The following is a 16619-nucleotide window of genomic DNA, read 5'->3' on the forward strand; positions in this document are numbered from 1 at the left end:
ATCACAAGACTTGACAAAAATCAACAGCTTAAAATCTTACGACTTTTCAACTTTATGCACAACAATTCCCCACGACAAATAAAAATCCAGGCTTTTTGATATCATTGACAGCTGCTTCTTCAATAAAAATGGAACTCGTAAATTTACTTACCTCGTCATTGGTCATTTGCAAAATAAGTTTGTTAAAACAGTTTCTGATTGCACACATAAGTACTCTGAAGTTGACATCAAGAAGATGCTTGAGTTTCTGATTGACAATATCTATGTGTTTTTGGAGACCAGGTCTTCCAACAATCTATTGGAATTCTCATAGATACCATTGCGCCAGTTATTAGCGGACTTATTTTTTATATTTATATGAAGCAGAATTTATGCAAAATTTTATGCATGAAAAAAAAACACTTGCTGTGGCCTTCAACTCGACATTTAGATATATCGACGACGTATTGTCAATTAATAATGATTATTTCCATTCCTTCGTCGATACGATATATGCTGGTGAGCTTGAGATAAAAGATACCACAGTGTCCGATACTTCTGCTTCATACTTGGATATTTTACTTGAAAAAGACACTAATGGGAATCTAACAACCAAGCTTTATGATAAACGTGATGACTTTAACTTTCTATCGTCAACTTCCCTTACTTATGCAGCAATATACCTTAATCACCTGCATACGGAGTATATATATCTCAGTTGATTGATACGCAAGAGCAAGCTCTACGTATGAACAATTTCATAAACGAGGTAAATTATTGACAAGCAAGTTGATGAGACAAGAATATCAACAGTCTCGTTCAAAGTCATCATTTTGTAAGTTCTATGGTCGATACAATGACCTTGTCAGCAAATACAATTTATCATTGAGTCAAATGCTGACTGACGTTTTTCATACCAATTGTTAGTCCATTATTTATACACTAAATTGACGACGGATTTTTTCCCGTTATTTCCTGATCATGATAACGAGCACACGGCGGGTGTGACCGGTCGGCACGGGATGCTCACTCCTCCATGGCACCTGATCATCCCACCTCTGATGTTTCGAATGTCCGTTTTTGCTCTGCTCTTATTTTGTATATTGTTTAATGGACTTTGAGGTTCAGTACTGTTCGTTATTTCCATATCCTTCTTCTTGAACACGTTGAAGAGCTTTAGCTTATCATAACGACAAAAACACACTGTAAGGACGTCAACCTACCTAAAAATTGCAAAATCGGTTTAAAAATCAGTTATATTAAATTGCAATTACATTTTTAAACCTTAAATTTCTTAATTTGGAGCAGAGGGATATTGCCCTTTAAAAACACTTTTTAAGAAGACTTTAATAGTTTTCTTCCATTGATTCCATTGTAAAGTTTTATTAATTATTGAACTTTGGCAATATATTACACTCGGAGAATTTTATCAAACTTAAATCTGCAATATTTATTCTTAAGAATATCCGTAGATCAATAACTTATTACACATAAAATGGTCTTTTACATGCTGTTTTCGAAAGTATGATTTTTCCAGTTTATTTTCAACAGGAGGATGCTCTATACCACTGAATTTCACCTCTGACCTTTTCGCAGCATTCTGTTTTGCTGGTCTTATTTTTGAGCTAATTTTAAAAATCCTTTTCTTCTATAAAAAAGAGTTAAAGTTATTTCTTCACTCAAAAATATTGTACAGTGTTCATTTGTAGTCTTACAAAATGGTCTAGTCAGCCATTTTCTACTTTTTCTGGCGACTGTTTCTATTTTTGTAACTTCATCAAATCAAGAAAAACAAGTAGCTCATGGCAGCTGTTATCTGTTGAGGGGGGATACCATATATATGTAATGCATGGAGCTTAATACATGTAATACAACTGTCTTCAAAAACTCTTGATTATTCAAAATACAATCTGCCTTGTTTAAATTGATTTTGAGCGTGATAAGCTGTTTCTTTTTTGTAATTTCTAATTTTGTTATATACGAGGGTTGATCCAAAAGTTCGTGGAAATTCTTCATATTTTATTTATTATTCAGTGGAATTAGTTGCAAATTACCGATGAAAATATAGACACTTGGTGAATATTTTAAATTAAATAACATTTTAAATATCTTCGATAGTATCTTTATGGCAGTTGCCATAGAAACGGTGGTTTGGAAATGCGGGGGAGACATTAACGCGTTTATTATCATTTAAATTCTTAATTCATGAAATAAGAATTAAACCGCCCTATGTGGTATATAAAACGAAAATTATGTCATTATTACGATTGCTTGATCTTTTATAAACCTTTGTGTGAGAGTTTTATTGATTTTACTGGATATTTAGTTTATAAGTTGATGATTTATTGCTCATCTTTAAGTTGTTAGATAACGTCAAATTTCGGTCAAGTCACACGTTTTGTGAAAATCCCGGGATCAGTCTATCTTAAACGCGTATATTATTGACATAGGCTTGGGAAAAATGCATTTAGTTACTGGTTTTCCAGTGGCATAAGAAATTTAAGAAAAACAGAACTTCCATGGACGTTGAGAAAGGTGTGGTTGCTTTTTAGAGGTTCTGTTGAAGTATGTATCCCCCCTAGACAAATTAAAAGCGTTAATGGACGTTGTAGGCTGCCGTACTGTTCTTGACATTGCTACTGAAATTGGAACATCATATGGAAAGATGGGTAGTATTTTGAAATATGAGTGAAAAATGAAGATAAGTTGGTGCGAGAGGATACTCAGGCTTTTTCTTGAGAAAAAAAAATGGAGAAAAACCAGCATTTTGTAGAATTGCGTATTATAATTGGACATTTGGGCGAGATGCTTCTATAACGTGACGTGACATATCTAACTTGACGTTACGTCGAAGTCTCCCCCGGGTTTCGCAACTATCCATTTTCAGAAAGCTCGTGTGACCTTAATGGTAATTGGAAAGTAGTGAAATTTTCCAGTATTGTTGTATTATGAATCTATATTATGAATATGCCTGTTGATTGATTTCATCAAATTACGATAAAATTTTAGAAAGAAAATCCACAAACTTTTGGATCAACCCTCGTACTTCATTTCTATTTGTTTTTTTTCAAATGTCTCTAAGTCAAAATTTCGTAAATGCCAAGATACCACAGAGTATGTTAATCTAACAACCTAGCTTTATGATAAACGTGATGCTTTTTATTTTGTCTATTTTCCTTACTCATGCAGCAATATATATCTTCATTATCAGCATACGGGGTAATTTCTCTCAGTTGATTCGATATGCAACAGCATGCTCTACCTATGAACAATTTCTAAAGGAGGTATGCTAATGACAAACAGACTGATGAAACAAGAATATCAGCGGTCTCTTCTCAAGTCATCACTTTCTACGTTCTTTGGTTGAAACAATGGCCCTCTTAGCACTCAGCAAATACAATTTATCATGAAGTGAAACTTCTGGCTGAAGTTTTTCATACTTTATTTATTAAGCCATTATCTACACACTGAATTGTTGTCAGATTTTCCCATTATTTCCTGTTCATGACAGTGAACACACGGCGGCGGTGTTGACCCTCGGGAGGTATGCACACTCCTCCGTGACACTTGATCCCACTTGTGATATTTTATAGGTCCAACTTTGCTCTGCTCCAAACGTTGTATTGTTTATTAGATTTTTGAGCTTGAATACTGTTCGTACTCTATTTTTTCTCTTTTATATAAAATTAGTGCAGTTGTATGCATAAATGTATGTCGTTCTTTGCTTTTAAACTTTTTTCTACTTTAAATAATTCATGCAAAAAATGATCAGATGCCCTTTTTTGAATTCTTCCAAAGTTCAAATATCAAATCCAATGACAATAATTGCATGGTGTAGTAATATAATCGCAATATTATGAAACAATTGCCACTACTTCCCGAAATAAAAGCTTATATTATTGACCTTCAGACAACTTATTCCACCTTGGATTTTCAAAGGGTTCGTGTACTTATTTTATATATTTATCATAGATCAGTATAATTGCTTATGTATTTTTTTTTTGTTTTCCTTGAAATCGATTGTTTTTGGATCTATGTTCCAAAACATCAGATTAAAGAAACGATATATCAAAAAACAGGAAACAAGTATCATTTTATCAAATTTTCTAGATATATCTCGAAAAGAAAAGAAAGTACATTTCATATAAATGTTATTATAGGTGCAGGAATTTTCAGCAAAATAATCCTAATCGACTTACGTCATTACGAAAACAAGGTAAGTGTAATATCCATGGATGTTTATTTATTTAAAAATATTATAAGAAACAACTTAATACAACACAACCTTTGTCAAAATGAAGTAACTAAACGTATTTCATAACTTTGAATATTTACAATTGCAAATGTTTTCCTTTATACAACTCTATTGAAAGCCATGCGTATCTATAACTGTAAAAATACAGGTACGGGGTCAAGAAGTCATAGATATGCTTATGGATAAACGTTTGACGTAATTTCTCAGTGACGTCATAAAGGGTCAACGCGCGTTAAGTAGATTTTATACATGTCGTTGGGTTTGAAAAATAACGCATTTCACAAGTTAAAAGTCTTAATCAGGCAAATTTAGAATAAGTCACAAATGTAAATATAAGTAATATGGTATCATTTCAAAACATCTATCGGGCTATAAATACGGGTTGGTCACGAGATTAAATTCCATAAAGCCCGAAGGGCTTAAATTAAGAATTCATTAATATCTTGCGGTTTCATGTACAACGCCCAAAGGATTTTGCAGCCCTTCTTTACAGGTAGCACATAAAACTATAAAACTATCCCATTTTTCAAAAAAAAAAAAATTAGAACACATTATTTTACTGAGCCAAAAATGGGAATCAATAGCTTGGTGTCTAATTTCGCTAAACTGTTGTGCGAAATGACAGGAATACATATGATTAGCAGAAGTAAAGGACTAATTTTTTGTTGTTGAAATAATTAATTAAATGCAAATCACACTCATTCCGTGATGAATATTAGATTAGCTGTTAGATTAACGTTGACTTTTCTAATGAAATATCCGAATGTAAAACAGATGTGTTAGACTGTTTGGTATCTTGGCATTCACGAATATTTATAGAGAATTTTGAAGAAAAAAAACCGAATTTAGAAATTTGAGAGAAAAAAAACCCAGCTTATCACGCTCAAAATTTATATAAACAATGCATATTGGGAGTTGAGTAAGCAAGAATTTTTGAAGACAATCGTGATAGATGTATTAAGCTTCATGTATTTTATATATGTAGCATCCCCCCTCGACTAATCACACCCGCCATGTGCTATTTGTTTTTCTTGATTTGATGAAGTTACAAAAAAGGAACAGTCGCCAGAAAAAGTAGAAAATGGCTGATAAAATCATTTCGTAAGATTGCAAATGAACACTATTTCATATTTTTTTCATGTAAAGAAATAATTTGAACGCCATTTTATAGAAGAAAAGGATTTTTAAAATAAGCTCAAAAAATAACCACAGCAAACGAAATGCTGCAAAAAGGTCGTAGGTGAAATTCAGTGGTACGGGATATCCCCTTGTTGAAGAATATGAGATAACGAACAGTATTCAATATCAAAGTCCGTAAAACAATACAAAATAGGAGCAGAGCAAACACAGACCTCCGAAACATCAGAGATGGGATCAGGTGCCATGGAGGCGTGAACATCCCCTCCTGAAAAAAAAAATTGAAAAAATCATACTCTCAAAAACAGTATGCAAAAGACAATTTTAAGTGTCATATACGTATTTTGATCTGCTGGTTTTCTAAGGAATAATTATTGCAGATTTAAGTTTTATAAAATTAATCAAAGCTTTAAAATGGAATAAATGGAAGAAAACTGTTAAAGTCCTCTTACCAAGAGAATCAAAGCCAAAATATAATTCATGATTGTTGCGATCATCTTAGTATGTATTAATAGAATGACATTTTAAAAGTCATGTCACCAGGATCTAAGTAGACCATAATACGGAATAACGTTTTTACATAAAGTATACAAGTACATGTAAAACAATATCGACTTATTGCAGATTCATAGTTGTTTAAATATAGTCCCTGAAGCTAGGGTCACATTTTTCTTGTATAATATGCATAAAACTAGTTAGAATAATCAAACTGTGTCTCGGGACAAGCCCTCACCACAGTTAGAAAACCACCTATGTAATCGCAAAGTAGCAAAAACTTGCAGAATCGCTCCGAAACGATTTTGAAGAATACAAAGGGATTTGCACTGAAAATAAGTTGCAAATTAATCATAACAAACCTTTTTGAGGCTGTGTAAGTATTTAAACGTAAAGTTTAGTCTAAACAAAGACGAAAATTCAACTAATTTTCTCAATTTTTTTCTCGCTTCAAATTTACACGCCATGTTTACGTTCGGAACTTTCTTGATTGTTCATAGTAAATGCACTAGTACGAGTTATCGCCCGTGTTAACTTTGCAACATTGTGAATACATGGAACGCATTATAACGTTAAACCGGGTCTGTAGGACATTTATAATTTTAACGACAGAACATTCTATCTAGCATAAAACCTGCTGACCATCTGTAATTTAAATTAGATCTTTACAAGAACACCCCTACTAATGTGTTCGGCACTTTTTATTTTTTGGTGTTCTGCAAATTATAAAACCCGATGAGTTCAGAGTAGCTCTGACGAGAGTTCGCGAGACTTTAGCGAGATAGGGTAAATTATTCACGGAAATGTGGCTAGGAAGTGACTAGCACATGGGGACATGGTAAACAGAAAAGTTATGTCGCGTTTTAGTTTTCATCACCCTATAATATCATTCTGTAGAAATGTACTTCAATCGATCTTTCTTGAATTCATTCATGTTTAAACTATAAGTATTCTCTCTGATACAGTTTTCTGCTGTCATGAATAAAAAATTCTTCTTAGACAAATATTTTGCATGGGACCCGGGACTATATTTTTGGCGTCAGATTAGCAAACGAGGCACCAATGTGACTTTAACTGACAAATCAGATGAATGAGAATTGAATTATGGGTTTCTATACGAATACTACAGGAATTTTACGCTTGATAAATTCCTTTATTGTACTATTGGTGAATACAATTGTCAGGTGGATTCCCTGGCTAACAAACGTGATCATGAGTATAGTTATGTAAAAAAAATGTTTTCTCTATTGAAATGCATACGAAAAGCTGCTTGTTTTCCTTACCCTTGAAGTGCTGGTATCCTGAAGTTGACACTATCTACGTATACATTTTATTAAACATATTTTTCTCTGGTTTACAACAAATTAAAAACGCCCGTGATATTTTTCATAGTTCTAATATTTGCATTTTGTTCATAAAAACGTATTTTTTTATTTTGCACTCCACTGACATGATCATAGAATGACCTGAACCACGTGTTCGAAGTAACATGTAAACATGTATTTGGCGTAAACGTATTCAATCAACAATTGGTTAGTTGCTCGTGGCGAGATCCTCTGTGCGCATTAATATCAATAGCCATATAAAGCAAACAAAGGTTTATCAGTGTAGATGAAATTACAGTTTTTTTATCAGCGTATCGGCAGCTACTGAGCTGTAATTTTTGCAGTAAACTATGATAAGATGCATTAATTGTTCCCCCCCCCCCCGCGCCACCCATTTCTGTTGAAAATCATGAAAGTCTTTCAGAAAGGTCTGGAAACACAGTTTTCACAGGACATGTTACAGAAGAAACAGACTATAACAATTTCCTGTTTACTGCCAACTGTCAATATAAAACCGGCTCTACCGGTTCTACCCTACTACCCTATAACCTTTGAATAGATAAACTTAAACCACGTGTCTTGAATTTAAATCACAATAACATAAGTCAGGTGAAGAATCTTATACAATTAAGGCTCTTAAATCTACATAAATAAGTACATGTACAGATCTGGACAATTAAAACTAATTACATTATTTTGGTAATGTCATTGTTTTATTTTAAGGAAGTAAAATGCTATAGAGTCAGGAATAAAAGTCCAGTTTTAAAGGAAGATGATCACGATTAAAAGATTTGGGATGCCGTAAAGGACAAATCGCATAAAAAATCACTATATTGCATGACATAAATACTGTGAAATATCGTGTTTTGGGGGTAGGGGTTGGGGTGGGGGGCTGGATCGGTGGTTGGGATAGTAGATGGGGGTTGGTGGGTAAATTAATCGGGGCTCTCAATACAACGAAATTTAACACACAGCAGAGGTAGAAAAATGCATTTACTTTGATTACATTGATTTCAGATAACAAAAGAGATGATAACAGTTGTTGAATTTAAATGAAATCCACAATTGATGTAAATAATCGTATGCAATCGAGTTGATTTAATTAGTCAGAATGGAGGCGCACAAGGCGATGTCGATCGTAAATAATCGTTTGCAATCGGGTTGATTTAATAATTCAGAATGAAGGCGTATAATTAAGTCGATGTCAATCCCCCGCTCTGAGAAACGACATTTCTGAGATCTAAAAGTTCATGGAAGTTATATTTTCAAATGATATGGTTTATATCATCTTTTATAAATTTAATTCTATTTTTCATTGTTTTAAAATTTCATTAATAATTGAAATTGTTTTTACGATATGAGAACAAGAATAATCAGAGTACTGTGAGTACTGAAAGATAGTTGCATGAGTGATTTTGTTTGTTTAACGTCCATTTCGAGAATAAAATTTTGAGCAGAGAGAGATATTTTCTCGCTAGCAATTACTGTGACACGGGATCTCAATCTGAATAAAGGGCTGATCTCCATGTCCCGCAGTGGGAGTCGAATCCATGACGTAAGGCAAATGGCATCTGGCATTAAATTAGATAAAAAGAAAAAGTAAGAATTACACTACTATGAAGTACGAGGGTTGATCCAAAAGTAATGTCACAACTTGTATAAAATTGCTTTAAATCGACGTAAAGCAACAAAATTATACATGATAAAAGCTTTATTTCAAATCAGATCTGAAAAATTCAAAGGAATATGATGTATACTTTTAAAAAATTCGAATTTTAAATAATGCGCGTTTATGGTAGTCGCTGCACCTAAACATAACGTCATATGACGGATACACACCGTCATACTTTTAAGCGTTTCTCCTTCGTTTCATTAAAAATTATTTGTGATTCGCAAACACTGTCACAAATTCCACTTTCTTTAAGAATTCTTGGTTCCATTTTACACTCACTCATTTCAAAATTAAGCCCTCTGTCAAAATTTTTTGAACAGTAGCATGAGACAAACTTAAAAATTCACATTTCACTCTATATGTCTGTCTTTTTGTTTACAACATCAGACACCATTGAAAGTTTCCGTCCATCTTCTTTCTTTCGGTCTTCTTGTATTGCTGAAACCATCTATCAAGATGTCTCTTATTTACATTCTTTATTCTGTAAGTCTGATTGATTAACGAAAATGTCGCTAGTGATGATTCCCATATTTTGAAGCAAAAATGCATTACAACTCGTCGAGCCTTTTTTCCCCATTTCGACAATCCCTTTGTTCAATTCAACAGATTTAAACAACAATGTTTATGATCACAAATATACCAATGACGTCATTTAATTTTCAATCAAAGACTAGAAAATGACGAGAATTGTGTCTTTAAAAAATTGGGAGATTAGGTGCTTTTTTAGAATCTTTCCGTTGTACGCGGCGACACCCCCTATGCTCTATGATTTAAACATCTATAAAATAAATTCAAATAAACATTATTAAATCAAAATTTCAATGTCAATTAGATTTATATTTGTGCATCTTTTGGTATATTGTATTTATATAATAGTGTTGTGTTTTGCGTGCACTATGCCTAAATAGTAGTCAGGGTTTGACACATGGTGCACGAGCCGGAGGCACTATGTGTCAAACACTGACTACTATTTAGGCATAGTGCACGCAAAACACAACACTATTGTTATTATTATGCTGACTGTTGTTACTGTATAAAAACGGCAATATTTTCTTCATTCCCAATGATTCATCATCTGTAACATTCGTCTACTCTATTATGACGTCACCTTGTGCAACATGTACGTCATAATCTTTTTCTTTAATTTTGAACACTCCATGCTTTAGGTACAATGTACAGAGAGTTTTAGAGAATATTATTTGAGTGAAGGAAGGGGGTTGCAAGAAACTATTTTAGAAGAATTATTTTGTTTATTTTTAATTTTAATTATAAACTACTTGAAACTAAGTTTATATATATTATAATACAATACTACAGATAACGGTGTCTGTGGCGTAATCGGTAGCGTGTCGGACTGACAAACTCGGGGTCGCGAGCTCGCGCTCCGGTATGGGCGCCGTCGGATTTTCTTCAGAAATAGTAGCCGAGCACTATTTCAGCATAGTATGCTTACGCTATATAAATCCTTAGAACACATTGAGAGAATAGTTGGGAATGGGTTATATAGAGAGAAACTGATAGGAAGCATAATAATTGATAATATGACGCCAAATATAAAAGATATGGACACTGTGATATTACTTTTGGATCAACCCTCGTACATTTTTTTATCAAATACCTAGCAAACTTCAAATACATATTATGCATAAATAAACAAATTTTGTTTAACATTTTTTTAGGTCACCTGAGTAAACTCAGGTGACCTATTGCTATCTGTTTTCGTCCGTCGTCGTTCGTCGTACGTCGTACGTCGTTCGTAAACTTTCGAACATTTTCAGCTTCTTCTCTGCAACCACTGAACCAATTTCAACCAAATTTGGCACAAAGCATCTATGGGTGAAAGGGAACAAAAATTGTGAATTTCATGATCCCTGCCCCCCTGGGGCCTGAGGGGTGGGGCCAAAACAACTAAAATTAATGCAATCTTTGAAAATCTTCTTCTTTACTCCTGGACATCAAGCAGTCAAACTGTTTGCATGATTGTAATCAGCATTGAGTCCTCTACCAAAATTGTGAAATTCATGGCCCTGGGGTCAGGGGTTCTAGTGCTAGGGCAGGGCTAAATAAGTAGGTAGTGATAATGCATTATTTCTTTGAAATTCTTCTTCTCTGCTCCTGGGTATTAAATAAACCAACTAAGTAGTTAGTTATGATGAGCAAGAGTGCTTCTACCAAAATTGTGAATTTTATGGTCCCAGGGTCAGGGGTTCTGGTGTTAGGGCGGGGCTCTCTTGATTATATACATTGAAAATACATGATTTCTTTGAAAATCTTCTTCTCTGCCCCTGGGTATTAAATAAACTAACTAAGTGCATAGTTATGATGAGCAAGAGTGCCTTTATCAAAATTGTGAATTTTATGGCCCCAGGGTCAGGGGTTTTGGTAGGGGGGGGGGCTTTATAGATTATATAGTAAAAATACATGAATTCTTTGAAAATCTTCTTCTCTGCTCCTAGATATTAAATAAATTAACTAAGTGCATAGTTATGATGAGCATGAGTGCCTCTATCAAAATTGTGAATTTTATGGCCCCAGGGTCAAGGGTTCTGGTAGGGGGGGGGCTCTATAGATTATATAGTAAAAATACATGAATTCTTTGAAAATCTTCTTCTCTGCTCCTAGATATAAATAAATTAACTAAGTGCATAGTTATGATGAGCATGAGTGCCTCTACCAAAATTGTGAATTTTATGGCCCCAGGGCCAAGAGTTCTGGTGTTGGGGGGGGGGGCTCTATTGATTATATAGTGAAAATACACAAATTCTTTGAAAATCTCCTTCTATGCTCCTAGGTATTAAATAAACTAACTAAGTGCATAGTTATGATGAGCATGAGTGCCTCTACCAAAATTGTGAATTTTATGGCCCCAGGGCCAAGAGTTCTGGTGTTAGGGGGGGGGGCTCTATTGATTATATAGTGAAAATACACAAATTCTTTGAAAATCTCCTTCTATGCTCCTAGGTATTAAATAAACTAACTAAGTGCATAGTTATGATGAGCAAGAGTGCCTCTACCAAAATTGTGAATAATTTTATGGTCCCTGGGTCAAGGCTTCTGGTGTTGGGGGGGTGGGGGGCTCTATAGATTATATTGTAAAAATACATAAATTCTTTGAAATCTTCTTCTCTGCTCCTAGGTATTAAATAAACTAACTAAGTACATAGTTATGATTAGCAAGAGTGCCTCTACCAAAATGTGAATTTTATGGTCCCAGGGTCAGGGGTTCTGGTGTGTGGGGGTGGGGGGGGGGGCTCTATTGATTATATAGTGAATATACATTAAATCTTTGAAAATTTTCTTCTCTGTCTCTGGGTATGAAGCAGATGTACTACCTAAATAGTTATGATGAGCAAGGGCCCTAATCTTGCAAAATTTTGAATTTCAAGGCCCCAGGGTCAGGGGTGGATGTGGGGCTCTACTTATATACTGAAAATGAATTAATTGTTTGAAATCTGCTCCTTTGTATTTATAAAACATTTATTTATTTTTTGATAGGCAATTTTAACGGTGCCTTTTTAAAATTTGTGCAATGTGTGGACCTAGGGTCAGGGGTTTATTTCACAGTGTTAGGGGCATTACTGATTATTGCTGAATATTACTGATTAGTTGGAATGCATTTTTCCCCCCTACCTTGCGTATGGGTATTCAGTACCCCTGCGAGGTGATCATGAATAATTCATGAATTACCTTGAATTTTTCATGAATTTTATTCATGAAATGTTCATGAAACGTTCATGAAGATCCTATGAACTTATTATTGGGCATATTTAAATCAATAAACCAAGCTAAGCAACTGCTAAGTGTATTGTTATGATGATCAATGGTGCCTCTTTCAAAATTGTGAATGCCATATAGCATCTGGCTTAAAACATGAATCAAATTCAATAACTGGAAAGTTGTTGCAGAATGCTCAGGTGACCTATAAGGCCCGTGGGCCTCTTGCTATATAATGTGTTGTGTCGCCTTATGACACATGGATTATAACGTCAAAGTGTCTAAAGCAGGGTAACTTTTATCTTAGTGTAAAAGATTTTTTTATTCATTTACAAACACTTCAATTAATTTATTTTCTTGCAAATGTAACTGCATTTCAATGAACAAGGTAAATCGTTCCACAATCCTCTTTCTTGAATAATTGCCACACAGTCTTCTCAAGATCATCATTTGGTTCTTCCTGATTCCAATTCGAAAAATTCAGAGTAGAATTCATCTCACTCCAGATGAAGACGCCCTCTTTGTCAATATCATTTGCACCAATCCATACGTGGTGAGTAATAACTGACCAGGTTTGGTTATCTAGAAATAAAGACGTCTTCTTAATAAACAGATATACGATATTTATAATGTGCAGAGATTTATAGTGATATTGATGTTCACCCTTGGAATTCTAAGTTTTACAAAAAGAAAACGTTTTAAGATAGGTTTATCAACTGAGTCGAGATTTTAATTGAGATTTGTTTCATTAGCGTCCTTTCGAGAAATATAATCTTCATATTTGGATAGTAAAAATTTGCAAATCTTCACCGGCAAGTAAGTGGTGGCGTTTTTCATAAAAGTGAAAAATTCTCTAGATAATAGATAATTCTCTCGTTAAATACAAACAACCAAAATACAGACCAATGAGTTTGTCTGTAATCCATGTGTTCTCCTCGGCAGAGTTGATATCAGCCAGGAACGCTCCATTACTTTCACATTGAAACTATGTGCGCGTGGCAAAACAAAGGGAGAAAAAAGGCAAAATATTGATGAAAATATAAAACATATATTATTAATCGATTCAAAAAATTAAGTGAGATAATATTGTTGACAAAAATATATTATACACCCTTGGTATATATTCATTAAAAATATATTGTATTGGAATTTCAAATGGAAATGTTTAAGGTATGTCATTCTTGAAATTTGATAGATGAAGGATTTATGAAAAGTATTCATGTAGTATGACTTAAAATCGCAGAAAAGTAGGGGCCAGTGTGCAGTGGGTATAACTTTTTTATTTTACTAAATAGTTTGAATAATATTGCAAATTAATGTTAATTATTTTGTGACCTTTTTAAACTAAAAAAGTGGCAAATCTGGGGTGTTAAAAGTCAAGATAGGCAATAGGATATTTTTTTTTATCAAATTATGAGTTATGAATATGAGTTATGAATGAGACCCATATTTAAAATTCCTAGCATATTGATCATAGCAGAAAATATTCTCTGAGATAAAGTATGTGAGAATAAAGTTTTAAGACATTAAATTGAATAAATGTGAAGATTTGCAGAATTTTCCGATAAATATCCTCCCACAAAATTAAATAAAAATTTGCTTCTTTGTGAATTTCAAGTTTTTTCATTGAAGGTTGAACAATTTACATTGTTTAAGTCAAATATGTCATAAAAATTGAATTATAATAAAATAGTTTTGAAGTAATAAGTTGTGCCTGAACTTTTCTAAAATGTTGACGAGTGACACACCTTAATATCGATTTTTGGAAACTCACACTTTTGGTGATATTAAAGGAATATTTTTTTTTCAATTTATGTCTACCTACCTTAGCTTCATGCCAAGACGTTTGTTCCTGACTGACTAAATAGCAGTGGTCTGAATAATAACGCCAGCCGGGGTCACAACCTTAAATAGTAAAGAAAAGATTCACAATATTAATTACATTGTTCCAAAACCTTTGTTCTTGTTAATATTTTCTATGTACCTGTATAAGGTACCCTCAATTGTATCTTTTAGAAAAAAATTTATTTTATTTTATCTCCAGTGATTGGCATTCATATGAATTTACACTTCATCTTTAACTTTTGAATTGGTTAAACTTAAATGTTTTAGTTTTTTAAAAGAGAAAGAGGTAATAATTTAGATTTTTTCTAAAGATAAGGGTGTTGTTGAGGTTTATCTCTTTTTTATTTATTCACAACACAGAGCGTTGTATCTTTTTTTGGTAGACAATTAGTGTCATCAGTTCAAGAACCTCTTAATTCTTTTTAGCTTTATTGGCCATTTCATTCTTTAAGGTGAATGACAAACTCTAAAGATAACATTCAATTGTAACTAAATAAATAATTACTTTTAATCATTAGCGATTGTGGTAATTATGATTTTGCAGATTATTCAAAACTCATCAATAAAGAGATTTTGAATGAAATCGAGGATAGGCCAATTTTCTCTTAAATGTCTCATAAAGATATGATTGGAACCATTACAATGTGAATTCTAAGACGTTTATATGTTTTTCTTCAGAAATATATTGTAGAATGATATGGAGATAACGAACAGCATTCAATCTCAAAGTCCATTAAACAATATACAAAATCAGAGCAGAGCAAACAAGGACCTCCGAAACATCAGAGGTGGGATCAGGTGCCATGGAGGAGTGAGCATCCCCTGCCGAACGGTCACACCCGCTGTGTGCTTGTTGTCATGTTCAGGAAATAATGGAAAAAAATCCACCGCCATTCAGTGTATAAATAATGGACTAACAATTGGTATGAAAAACGTCAGTCAGCATTTGACTCAATGATAAATTGTATTTGCTGACAAGGTCATTGTATCGACCATAGAACTTACGAAATGATGACTTTAAACGAGACTGCTGATATTCTTGTTTCATCAACTTGCCTGTCAATATTTTACCTCGTTTAAAAAATTGTTCATACGTAGAGCATGCTCTTGCGTATCGAATCAATTGAGATATATATACTCCGTATGCAGGTGATGAAGGTATATTGCTGCATAAGTAAGGGAAGTTGACGATAGAAAAATTAATGTCATCACGTTTATCATATAGCTTAGTTGTTAGATTACCATTAGTGTCTTTTTCAAGTAAAATATCCAAATATGAAGCAGAAGTGTCGGACTCTGTGGTATCTTTGATCTCAAGCTCACCAGGATATATCGTATCGACGAATGAATTGATATAATCATTATTAATTGCCAATACGTCATCGATATATCTAAATGTCGAGTTGAAGGCCAAAGCAAGTGTTTTCTTCTTTTAACGCATAAGATTTTGCATAAATTCTGCTTCATATGAATATAAAAATAAGTCTGCTAATGACGGAGCGCAATTTGTACCCATGGGAATTCCAATAGTTTGTTGGAATACCTAACCTCCAAAAACCACATAGATATTGTCAATCAGAAACTCAAGCATCTTCTTGATGTCAACTTCAGAGTACTTATGTGTGCAATCAGAATCTGTTTTCACGAAATAATTTTGCAAATGGCCAATGACGAGGTAAGTAAATTTACGAGTTCCATTTTTTTTAAGAAGCAGCTGTCAATGATATCAAAAAGCCTGGATAACGAACAGCAATCAATATCAAAGTCCATTAAACAATTCAAAATAGGATCAGAGCAACCAAGGGCCTCCGAAACATCGGAGGTGAGATCAGGTGCCATGGAGGAGTGAGCATCCTCCTAGAAATTTTGCTAAATAGGGGGAACCAATTATAAAATTAACTCTACCAATTCAATGATAAAATAAATCTTACTGATATTCTTCCAAAACTCCCAACCAGATTGAACATTGTAGACAATTGATCCAGTATGATGATTCGTTGGTAGTTTACAATATTTGGTCAAGGCGTTGTAGAAAATTCCTGCACATGCAAGCTTGTTTATCAAACATTTTAGAGTGCATTCAATCCGCCCAATGTCTTCCAGTTCGGTAAGAAAGCTTTCTAGACTCGGTAGACGGTTGTGATACTCAGATAACTTAATCAGCTCCATCATGTGTATCATGTTCATATTCGTGTTA

At 33.7% G+C, this 16619-nt stretch overlaps 1 long non-coding RNA gene across 1 annotated transcript; it reads right to left on the reverse strand.

Annotated features, from left to right (window-relative positions):
- Nucleotides 1–13025: 13025 nt before the first annotated feature.
- Nucleotides 13026–14482, reverse strand: LOC134262805 (uncharacterized). The gene is made up of 3 exons (XR_009991111.1): nucleotides 14403–14482; nucleotides 13481–13562; nucleotides 13026–13159 (listed from the first exon to the last, which is right to left on the reverse strand). It is a non-coding gene; the product is annotated as an uncharacterized LOC134262805 (long non-coding RNA).
- Between the last annotated feature and the right edge of the window lie 2137 nt (nucleotides 14483–16619).

Source organism: Saccostrea cucullata, unplaced genomic scaffold (genome assembly GCF_032062105.1).
Source record: "Saccostrea cucullata isolate Sc308-1 unplaced genomic scaffold, CSIRO_AGI_Scuc_v1 ctg12090, whole genome shotgun sequence".
NCBI lineage: Eukaryota > Metazoa > Mollusca > Bivalvia > Ostreida > Ostreidae > Saccostrea > Saccostrea cuccullata.